Below are 9,674 nucleotides of genomic sequence, written 5' to 3' on the forward strand. Positions count from 1 at the left end.
AAATTTCTTCTCTCCTGACATCTCAGGGTAGAGTCATACTCTGTTTCTGGTTGACAAGTACTGAATCTTTCTCATACTACATGGGTCCTCATTTTAAATGATTATCTGTTAAGTTTGGTAATCATATTAAGAGAATAGTAGAGAACTAAAAGAGTGAGGTGAATGACTAAGGACAACATCTGGCTGTTCTACAGTAGCCCCAATTCTCCTTGTTGTTTGGATTTGCTTTTAAAACTCAGAATCAATCTTAGGTTAGAAAGTTGTCTCTTGGCCCTTGTTGCTGTGATTTTTGGAGTATGGAACAACCACGGAAAATGGGATGGAGGCCCTGGATGGCAAATGTATATGCAGGGGTCTTTCTGTATATAATTTCAGGATTTTTGAAAATCTCCTATGTCTTCTGAGCATATACTTATGAGAAAATTACCCAAGACTAAGGAAGACCCACCCAAAATTATTGGAGGAAACAGTCCTTGGAACTCACGTAGAATCTGAAACAGTGCCTATTCCTACCTGCCAGACTGAGAAACCTGATAATTTACAAAGCATTGGGCAGAGTACTCAGGGAGGGTCTTTCCTCTGTAGTGGGAATAATTATCCCTACACTGAATACAGGTCCCTTCTAACAAATCTCCAGAGACTTGAAAAGATTGAAATGTTGCTGAATAATTTAATTGTTCCCCAGAACAAACATTAAGAATTATTTATAGAAAAACAAAAATATCCAGCACCTGAAAAAAAAAGGGGGGGGGTGGTTCCTGGCTGGCTCAGTCAGTAGAGTGTGTGACATGTGACTTTTGATATTGGAGTTGTGAGCTGGAGCCCCAAGATGGGCAGAGAGATTATTTTTGTAAAAATAACATTTAAAAATAAATAAATGAAAGGGTGCTTGGATAAAAAATACATATTAATAACAGACTAGATATTGCTAAAGAAAAGATTAGGGAACTTGAAGACAATATCAATAAAAAACATTTAAAATAAAATCAGAAGAAATAAGACACAAAAATGAAAATGAAGAGAGCATCAATGATCTTCAGGACAACCTCAAGCAGCCTAATATATACATAAATGGATTACCCAAAGGAGAATAGATATAAGGCATTAGGGAAAGGAAAATATATGACAAAGAAATGTAATGACTGACATTTTTCCAAATGGAGCCAAGAATCTCAATGAATTCTAAGCACAAGAAACATGAGGAAAACCACACCAAGTCATATCATAATTAAACTACTCAAAACCAATGGTCAAGAGAAAAACCTTAAAGTTGAAAAAAACCAAAAAGATACACAATGTACAAAGGAACAAAGATAAAGGTGACAGCAGATTTTTTGCTGGAGACAATGCAAGCGAGAAGTCAGTGGAACTCTATCTTGAAAGTAACTAAAGGGAAAAAAAAAACTGTCTCGCTGGAATTCTCTACAAGAAAAAATATATCTTTCAAAACTGGAAGTGAAATAAACCCTTTAAAAATATATAAAAGAGAAAATAATCCATTACAAGCAGACCCACACAGTAAGAAGTATTTTTAAAGGCCTTTTAAGGGGTTCCTGGCTGGTTCAGTGAGAGGAAGGAACATGCAACTCTTAGTGTTGGGGTTGTGAGTTTGAGCCCCAAGCTGGGTGTAGAGATTACTTAAAAATAAAATCTTAAAAAAAAAAAAGTTCTTTTAAGCGGAAGAAAAATGATACCATGTGGAATATGGATTTACACGAAGCAATGAAGAACACTAGAAATTACAACTATGAAGACCAAAAATATGAGATCCTTTTCTTATCAGTTAAAGCTTTGAAAAAGGTAATTGGCTAAGCATAACAAAGTAATGAACTTCCAGAGATTAAATGTTTGAAACAATTGCACAGAACTGAGATAGTAGAAATGGAAGTATATTACTTTAGGGTTCTTATAATCTTCATTAATTGATGATAATATTGTTTGAGAATAGACTGATAAGTGAAACACATATACCACCAACCCTAAAGCAACCATAAAAATTATAAAATGTTTATAGATAATAAGTACACAAAGAAGGTAAAATGATATCAATTAATCTAAAAGAAGGCAGAGATAAGAAAGAGAATAAAGAACAGGTGAAACAACTGGAAAATAAACAGAAATAGGTTAGATTTAAATCTAACTATATCAATAGTCCTATTAAATATAAATTATCTGACTACCTCAATCAAAAGACGGAGTTTGTGGATTGACAAGAAAAGCAAGACCCAACTTTAAGTTGCCTGGAAACCTACTTTAAATACAAAGACTCCAGTAGTTTAAAAGTAAAATTATAGGAAAAGATAAACCATGTAACATTAATCAAAAGAAAGCTGGAGTGGCTCTAATAAAAGACAAAATGAATTTGGAAGCAAAGAATTTGCCCAGGGATAACAATATAATTTCATAACTATAAAGAAATCAATTCATCAGGTGAACATAACAGCCTTAAATGTTTATGCACCCAATAGAAGAGTTTCAAAATACAGGAAACCAAAACAAATAGAATTGCAATAATCCACAATTATAATCAGATTTCAATACTCCTCTTTTGATAATCGATGGAACAAGTAGATAGAAAATCAGTAAGGATATAGAAGATTTGAACATTATCAGCCAAGTTGATTATTTTATAAAGATTTTTATTTATTTATTTGATAGAGGGAGGCACAATGAGAGAGGGAACACAAGCAGGGAAAGTGGGAGAGGGAGAAGCAGTCTCCCCCCACAAGCAGGGAGCCTGACATGGGGCTCAATTCCAGGACCCTGGGGTCATGACCTAAGCCAAAGGCAGACCCTTAATGACTGAGCCACCCAGGCTCCCTAGCCAACTTGATTTAATTGACATTGATAAAACACGACACTGCAAACAGCAGAGTACACATTTTTTTTTCCAAGTGCACATGGAATAGTTAGAAGACAGAATATATTCTGGGCTATAAAACAAATCTTGATAAAGTTAAGAGAATTTAAGTCACAACATATGATCACTGATCACAGAGAATTAAATAGAAATCAGTAAGAAAAAGATCATCTCTGGAAAATCTCTTCCATATTTGAATAATAATAACACACTTCTAAATAACCCAAAGACCGAAGAAGAAATTAAAAAGGAAATAATAAAATATTTTTAACTAGATGAAAATGAAAACACAACATATCAAAATATGTGGGATGCCACCAGAGTAACACTTACATGGAAACTGGTAGCAATAATTTATCTGTATTAGAAAAGGAAAAATGTCTGAAATCTGTGACCTCAACTAGAAAAAGAAGATCAAATCAAAACCAATGTAAGCAGAAAAAAGGAAATGATAAAAAATAAGAAAGGAGATAAAGTGAAATAGAAAACAGAAAAACAAGAGAAACATTAATAAAACCAAAAGCTGATTGTTGAGAAAACCATACAATTGATAAACTTCTGATTGTACTGGTTAGAAAGAGAGAAGTCACTCATGACAAATATCAAGGACAAGAGAGCAAACATCCTTACACATTCTACAGATATTTAAAGAATCATAAGAGAATATTATTTTTTTTAAGATTTTATTTATTTATTTCACAGAGAGAGAGAGAGATCACAAGTAGGCAGGCAGAGAGAGAGGAGGAAGCAGGCTCCCTGCTGAGCAGAGAGCCTGATGTGGGGCTCGATCCCACATGACCTGAGCCAAAAGCAGAGACTCAACCCACTGAGCCACCCAGGCGCTCCAAGAGAATATTATTAATAACTTTGTGCCAATAAACTTAATGACTCAGATGAAATGGACAAATTACTTGAAAGACACAAGCTACCAAAGGGTGCTCAAACTAAAATAGATGTAGCCGTATGTGTATTAAGGAAATTGAGTGGCGCCTGGATGGCTCCATTGGTTAACTATTCAACTCTTTATCTCAGCTCAGGTCTTGATCTCAGGTTTGTGTGTTCAAGCCCTGCATTCGAGCCCACTTGAAATAAAAAGAAGAAAGAAATTGAAGCATAGTTAGAAACCTTTCCACAAAGAAAACTTTCATCTTCACTAGTGAATTCTACCACATATTTAAGGAAGAATGCTATCAATTGTACACAAACTCTTCTAGCAAATTGTAACAGGAGGGAATGCTCCCTTGCTCACACTATAAGGCCAGAATTACCCTTCTACTAAAACCAGACGATGACATTATGAAAAAAGAAAACTACAACTAATATTCTTCATGAACAAAAAATGCAAAAACCCTTAACAATTTTTTTTTTCAAATTTGAGCCAACAATGTATAAAAATAGCATAATTAAGTGGGGTTTATCCTTTGAATACAAAGTTGGCTTACCACATGAAAATTAAGTGATGTAATTCACCATATTCACAAACCAAAAAAAGAACTCTATGGTCATCCCAACAGATGCAGAATGAGCATTTGACAAAATTCAACATCCATTTCTTACAAAAACTCTCCAAAAATTAGGAAATAGAAGGGAGCTTCCTTAACTTGATCCAAGATACTTGCCAAACAAACAAACAAATGAAAAAAAATTACAACTAAAAATGTAGTCAATGGTGAAAGACTTCTTTCTCTCTAAGATCAGGAAAGGACAAGGATGTCTGCTCTCACCGCTTCCATTCAACACTGTACTGAAAGGTCTAGCTAGTGCAGTAAGGGAAGATGAAGAAATAAAAGACATGTGGATTGGAATGGAAGAAGTAAAAGTGTTGCTAATGACTTATAACTATATTTAGAAAATCTAATGCACACTAAAATTGGTCATTAAGTTTAGAAAGAGTGCAGGATACAAGATCAATATTAATTAATTATATCTATTTATATTAGCAATGAGTAATCATAAACTGAGGTTAAATTATACCTTTTCCGCTAGTGTCAGAAAATATAAAATACATAAAAATGGTGCTCAAAAATGTATGTTGAAAACTACCAAACATTGCTGAGAGAATCAAAGAAAACCTAAGTAAATGGAAAGAGAGCTGGGGTCTCTGAGTGGCTCTATTAGTTGGCTCAGATTGTGATTCCACGGTGCTGGGATGGAGCCCATGGTCCTGGAATCAAGCCCCACATAGTGCTCCTGGATCAGTGGGGAGCCTGCTTCTCCCTCTCCCTCTGTTGCTGTCCTTGCTTGTGCCCTGTCACTCTCTCTTTCTGTGTCAAATAAATAAAATATTTTTTAAAAATGGAGATAGAGCATATTTATCTGTGTTCATGCGTTAGAAGGCTCAGTATTATGAAGATGTCAATTCTCCCCACATTGATTATAAATCAATGCATTCCCCATCAAAATCTTGTCAGGCTTTTGTGCAAAAATTGACAAGCTGGTTCCAACAGTCACAGGGGAATGCAAAGGACCTACAGTAGTCAAAGCATCTTGGGAAAAGGACAAAGTGAGAGGACTTGCATTACCCAATTTTAAGACTTATTTTAAAGTTCCTGTGGGCAGCAATGAGTGGTATTGGCATAGAGATAGACAAATGGATACAAAGAATAGAAAAGGAAATCCAGAAATGGACCAACACACACAAGAACAACTGATTTTTGACAAAGGTGCTGAGGCAAATGAGTAGAGAAAGTAGTCTTTTTAAAAATCAAATAATATTAAGACAATTTAATATCAACATGCAAAAAAAAAAAAAAAAGGAAGGAGGACAGGAAGGAAGGAAGAAGGAAAAATGAACAAAAGCATAGGACTTTCATCTTTACCTCATACCATACAAAAATGAACTCGAAAAGATCATAAATCTAAATGTGAAATCTAAAGTTATAAAATTTGTAGAAGAAAATATAGGAGAAAATCTTTGTGACCTTGGGCTAAGCAAATATTTCTTAGATGAGCTGCCAAAAGCATAACCTGTAAAGGAAAAAATGGACAAATTGTTCTTTATTAAAAATATACTTTTAAAAGGTCTAATATTCAAAAAACACAGTTATAAGAATGAAAAGACAAGCCAAAGACTGGGAGGAAATTTTTCGAATCATTGATCTGGTAAAGGTCTTATATACAGGATATATTTTAAAAACTTTCAAAACCATGAATAAGAAAATGCAAAACCCAGTTTTTTTGATAGGCAAAATATTTGAACATTCACTTCACTGAAGAAGATATACAGATGGTCAATAAGCATGTGGAAAGATGTTCAATATTATTAATTATTAGGAAAAGGCAAATTAAAATACAATGAGATACTACTACACACAAATTAGGATGGCAAAAATCTGAAAGACTGACATGTCAGGGGTTGGGGAGACACTGAGCAACTGTATTTCGCATATGATACTGGTGGGAATATAAAATGGTCGAATACTTTGGAAAACAGTTTGGTGGTTTCTTATAAAGTTAGCAAACACCTACCAAATAATCTAGGTATTTACTCAAGAGAAAAGAAAGCATATGTCCCATATAGCCATGCAAAGACTTGTATATAAATGCTCATAGCAGCTTTATTTGTAATAGCGTCAAACTGGGAAAACCCAATGTCCATCAATGGGTGAATTGATAAATTGTGGTATATCCATACAGTGGACTAGTACTCAGCAACAGAAAGGAACAGACTCTGATATACAAGACAACATGAAGAGATCTCAATATCATTACGCTGAGTGAAAAGTCAGTGGTCACGTATGGGATTCCACTGGGGTAAAATTCTAGAAAATACAAAGTGATCTTTAATGACAGAAAGCAGATCAGTAGCTGCCTGAGGGAAAGAGAATTACAAAGGGACCATTTTGTCTGTAACGTCGGTTTCAGACTTATCAAACCATGTCTTTCTTTTTTTTATTGATTGATTGATGATTGAGTGTGTGTGCATGTAGGGGGCAGATGCAGAGAGAGAATGTGAATGCCTGTTTCATGCCTGGCACACAGTTTGGTATCAGGAAACATTAACTGTGGTGATTGGATTGAGAGAATAGACTGGGACAAGCTTCCTGGAGAGAAACATTTGAGCTAAGTTAGAGGGATCAGTATATTCTGCAACTCTGGGGTTGAAGCCCGTTGTTTCTGGAGGAAGCCACAGGGAAAAGTAGGCTGTGAGGCCCCTGAGGGCACAGCACAGCGCTCCCCCCTCCCGCTGGCCTCTATCCTGGAGGGCCTGACCCAGCTCCTGGCTTGCAGCAGGACCTCCATACATGTTTGTTAAATGAACAAATGAAGGAGGGAAGAAGGAACAAATGGAGGAGACAGTGGTCCCTGTGGGGCTGACACAGACACAGACCTGGCTTTTCCATCTGGGGACTGCAAGACCTCGGGGCCTGGAGTCAGAGAAACCAGGATTCCAATGCCACGGAACTCCAGTTTTGTCCCCAGCAAGATGGAGACGATGCTGATCTCTACTTCAGGAGGGGAAGGTCCGATGAGACCTTCAATGTGAGATGCCTTGCGCAGTGTAGGCCACACAGGGACTCCCCAGCAGGGGTTCAACTTAGCTTTTATTGGGTCCTACCAGGTGGCAGGCACTGTGCTAGGGGCTTTTCGTGGGTTAACTCTAAAGTTAAGTATTCTGACAACCTAGTGAAGTAGGTACCTTTATGATCAACTCATCTGATAGGCAAGGATACAGAAGCTCAGAGAGGTCCAGCAACTTGCCTAAAGTCACACAGCTAGTAAGTGGAGAGGCTCAGATTTGAACCAGAATCTGCACTTGTAACTGCTGTTCTGTTTTACAGATTGTTCTAGATTTTACATTTAGAGCGAGGTCTCTCTCTCTTTCTCCTTCTTCCTCTAACCAGACCTAGGATTGGGGCGTCATTCCCTGGGCAATAGGGAGCGATGACAGCCCTTGAGGAGGAGAACAAGGATCTGACATTCCCACTCTTCTTCCTAAAACTGGAGGCATGTGTTGAAACAATCCCTCATCCCTGCTCTCCCATCTGGGTTTGCTGTAACCTTGAAGGAAATTGGGGAACATGCCCCCCACCCCACCCAGAGCTGGACAGCCCATATGCTTAAACAAGATTCTGCTCAGCCTGTTTGTTGGGCTCCTGGATGAGCCTTGGGGTCTACAGCCTACCCCTCCGGAGGGACTCTTGCTGGCAGTGACCTGCCTGGGCAGGGAGGAGCCCGAAGAGGTGCCTCGGGCTGGCTGTCTGGGCGGGTCTCCGAGCAGCTCTAATTGCTGGGCACCAGAGCCCAGGCTGGGCCCTTTTATGGAGACATTTATAGCCAGCACGTCTGGGGGACAATTCAAGTGGTTTTGTCTCTTTTGTGTCCCTTTAATAAACGAGAAGAAGAGACATCAAATTAAGGCTGATTCTGGAGAAACTTGGCTTTGCTGAGAGGCTTTGGGGAGGTCAGGGGAAGGTTACTCTGCTCTCCGACCCTCAGGCCTGAATTTTTTACCACATGCTCTTAAAATGTACAGACTCAGATGTCAGGGCTAGTCGGGCCTTTAAGGTCACCCAAACCAGCTCTCAGTCCTGTGCAGCGATCCCCACTGGCACATTTGAAGCCTTCCAGGGACGGGGAGCTCACTACCTTTCAAAGCAACTATGCTGTTAACCCCCCTCCATAGTCACTCTTCTTAGGAAACTCTCTAGAAACAGAGAGACCTGGGTCAAAGTCCGAGCTCTGATGCTCACCAGCGTCAACGTCAGTCCCTGAGCAAAGGCTCTCACTGTTCTGAGTTTCCTCCTCTGTCAAGTATCATTCATTCATTCCACATTCATTCATTCATTCATTCAATTTTGTCTTAGGCTGGGCTTCCCCAGAAGGAGACTCAAGATGAGGATTTGAGGGCAAGTATTTGGGGAGTGATCCCAGGAAGACCCCTGGAGAAGGGGAGACTGAGGCAGAGAAAGTGTTGTGTCCCTGAGCCCCGCAAGAAATAGGTTCAAGTCCTTAGCCCCAGGTCCAGGAAAGGAGAGTAGATTTGGAAATAAGGTCTTTGCAGGTGTAATCAAGTTAAAAAGAAGTATTAGATAAGGGCGGGCTCTAATTCATAACGGCTGTCCTTATGAGATCAGGAAGACTGGGGCACAGGGGTACACACAGGGCTACACACAGAGGGAAGACAGCTATGTGAAGACACAGAGACGCGGGACAGCACCACGCGACAGCCAAAGCCGATGGAGACGTTACCGCACCCCAGGCCAGAGATGCCAAGAGGGGAACATTTTGGACTTTCAGTGTCCTGAGCTGTGTAAGAATCCGTTTCCGGTGTTTTAAGCCACACAATTTGTGGTATTTTATTCCCTACGAGGCTGGTACAGCTCTGGGGAGGGGGAAGGAGCTGTAGACAGAGAGGCCGTGTGGGAGTTCAACAGATTGCCACTGGGGGAAACTGCCATATGCTCCCCCCGGGGCCATGGGGGACAGGGAAACAGTGTACAGCAAGCCTCAGAGTCCCCCACTGAGGGGAAGGGGCTGGGGTATTCGTCACCAGCTTCCATCCATGCCTGCCTAAAGGATGCTCCTGGGGACACACCCCCTCCCCGGCTCTCTGGTCTGACCACTGTGTGGACAGGGCACGTGCAGATGGCTGGAAAAGCTCCAGATGAGAATTGCAGGGGTTGGCAGTTAGAAGTGTTGGTCAAGGCGCACAGGAAGGAAGGGGGTGCTGTGGGGATGTGGGTGGTGTAGAGCCTTACTAAGCACCTGCTGTATGCATGAGGACTCATTCTGAGTGCGTTGAATGACTGCCTCACAGGACTGACATTCCAAGGAGGACGCAGATGATAACCTAGCAAAGCCAGAGTTGGCA

The sequence above is a fragment of the Mustela lutreola genome, chromosome 10, assembly GCF_030435805.1.
Source record: "Mustela lutreola isolate mMusLut2 chromosome 10, mMusLut2.pri, whole genome shotgun sequence".
Lineage (NCBI taxonomy): Eukaryota > Metazoa > Chordata > Mammalia > Carnivora > Mustelidae > Mustela > Mustela lutreola.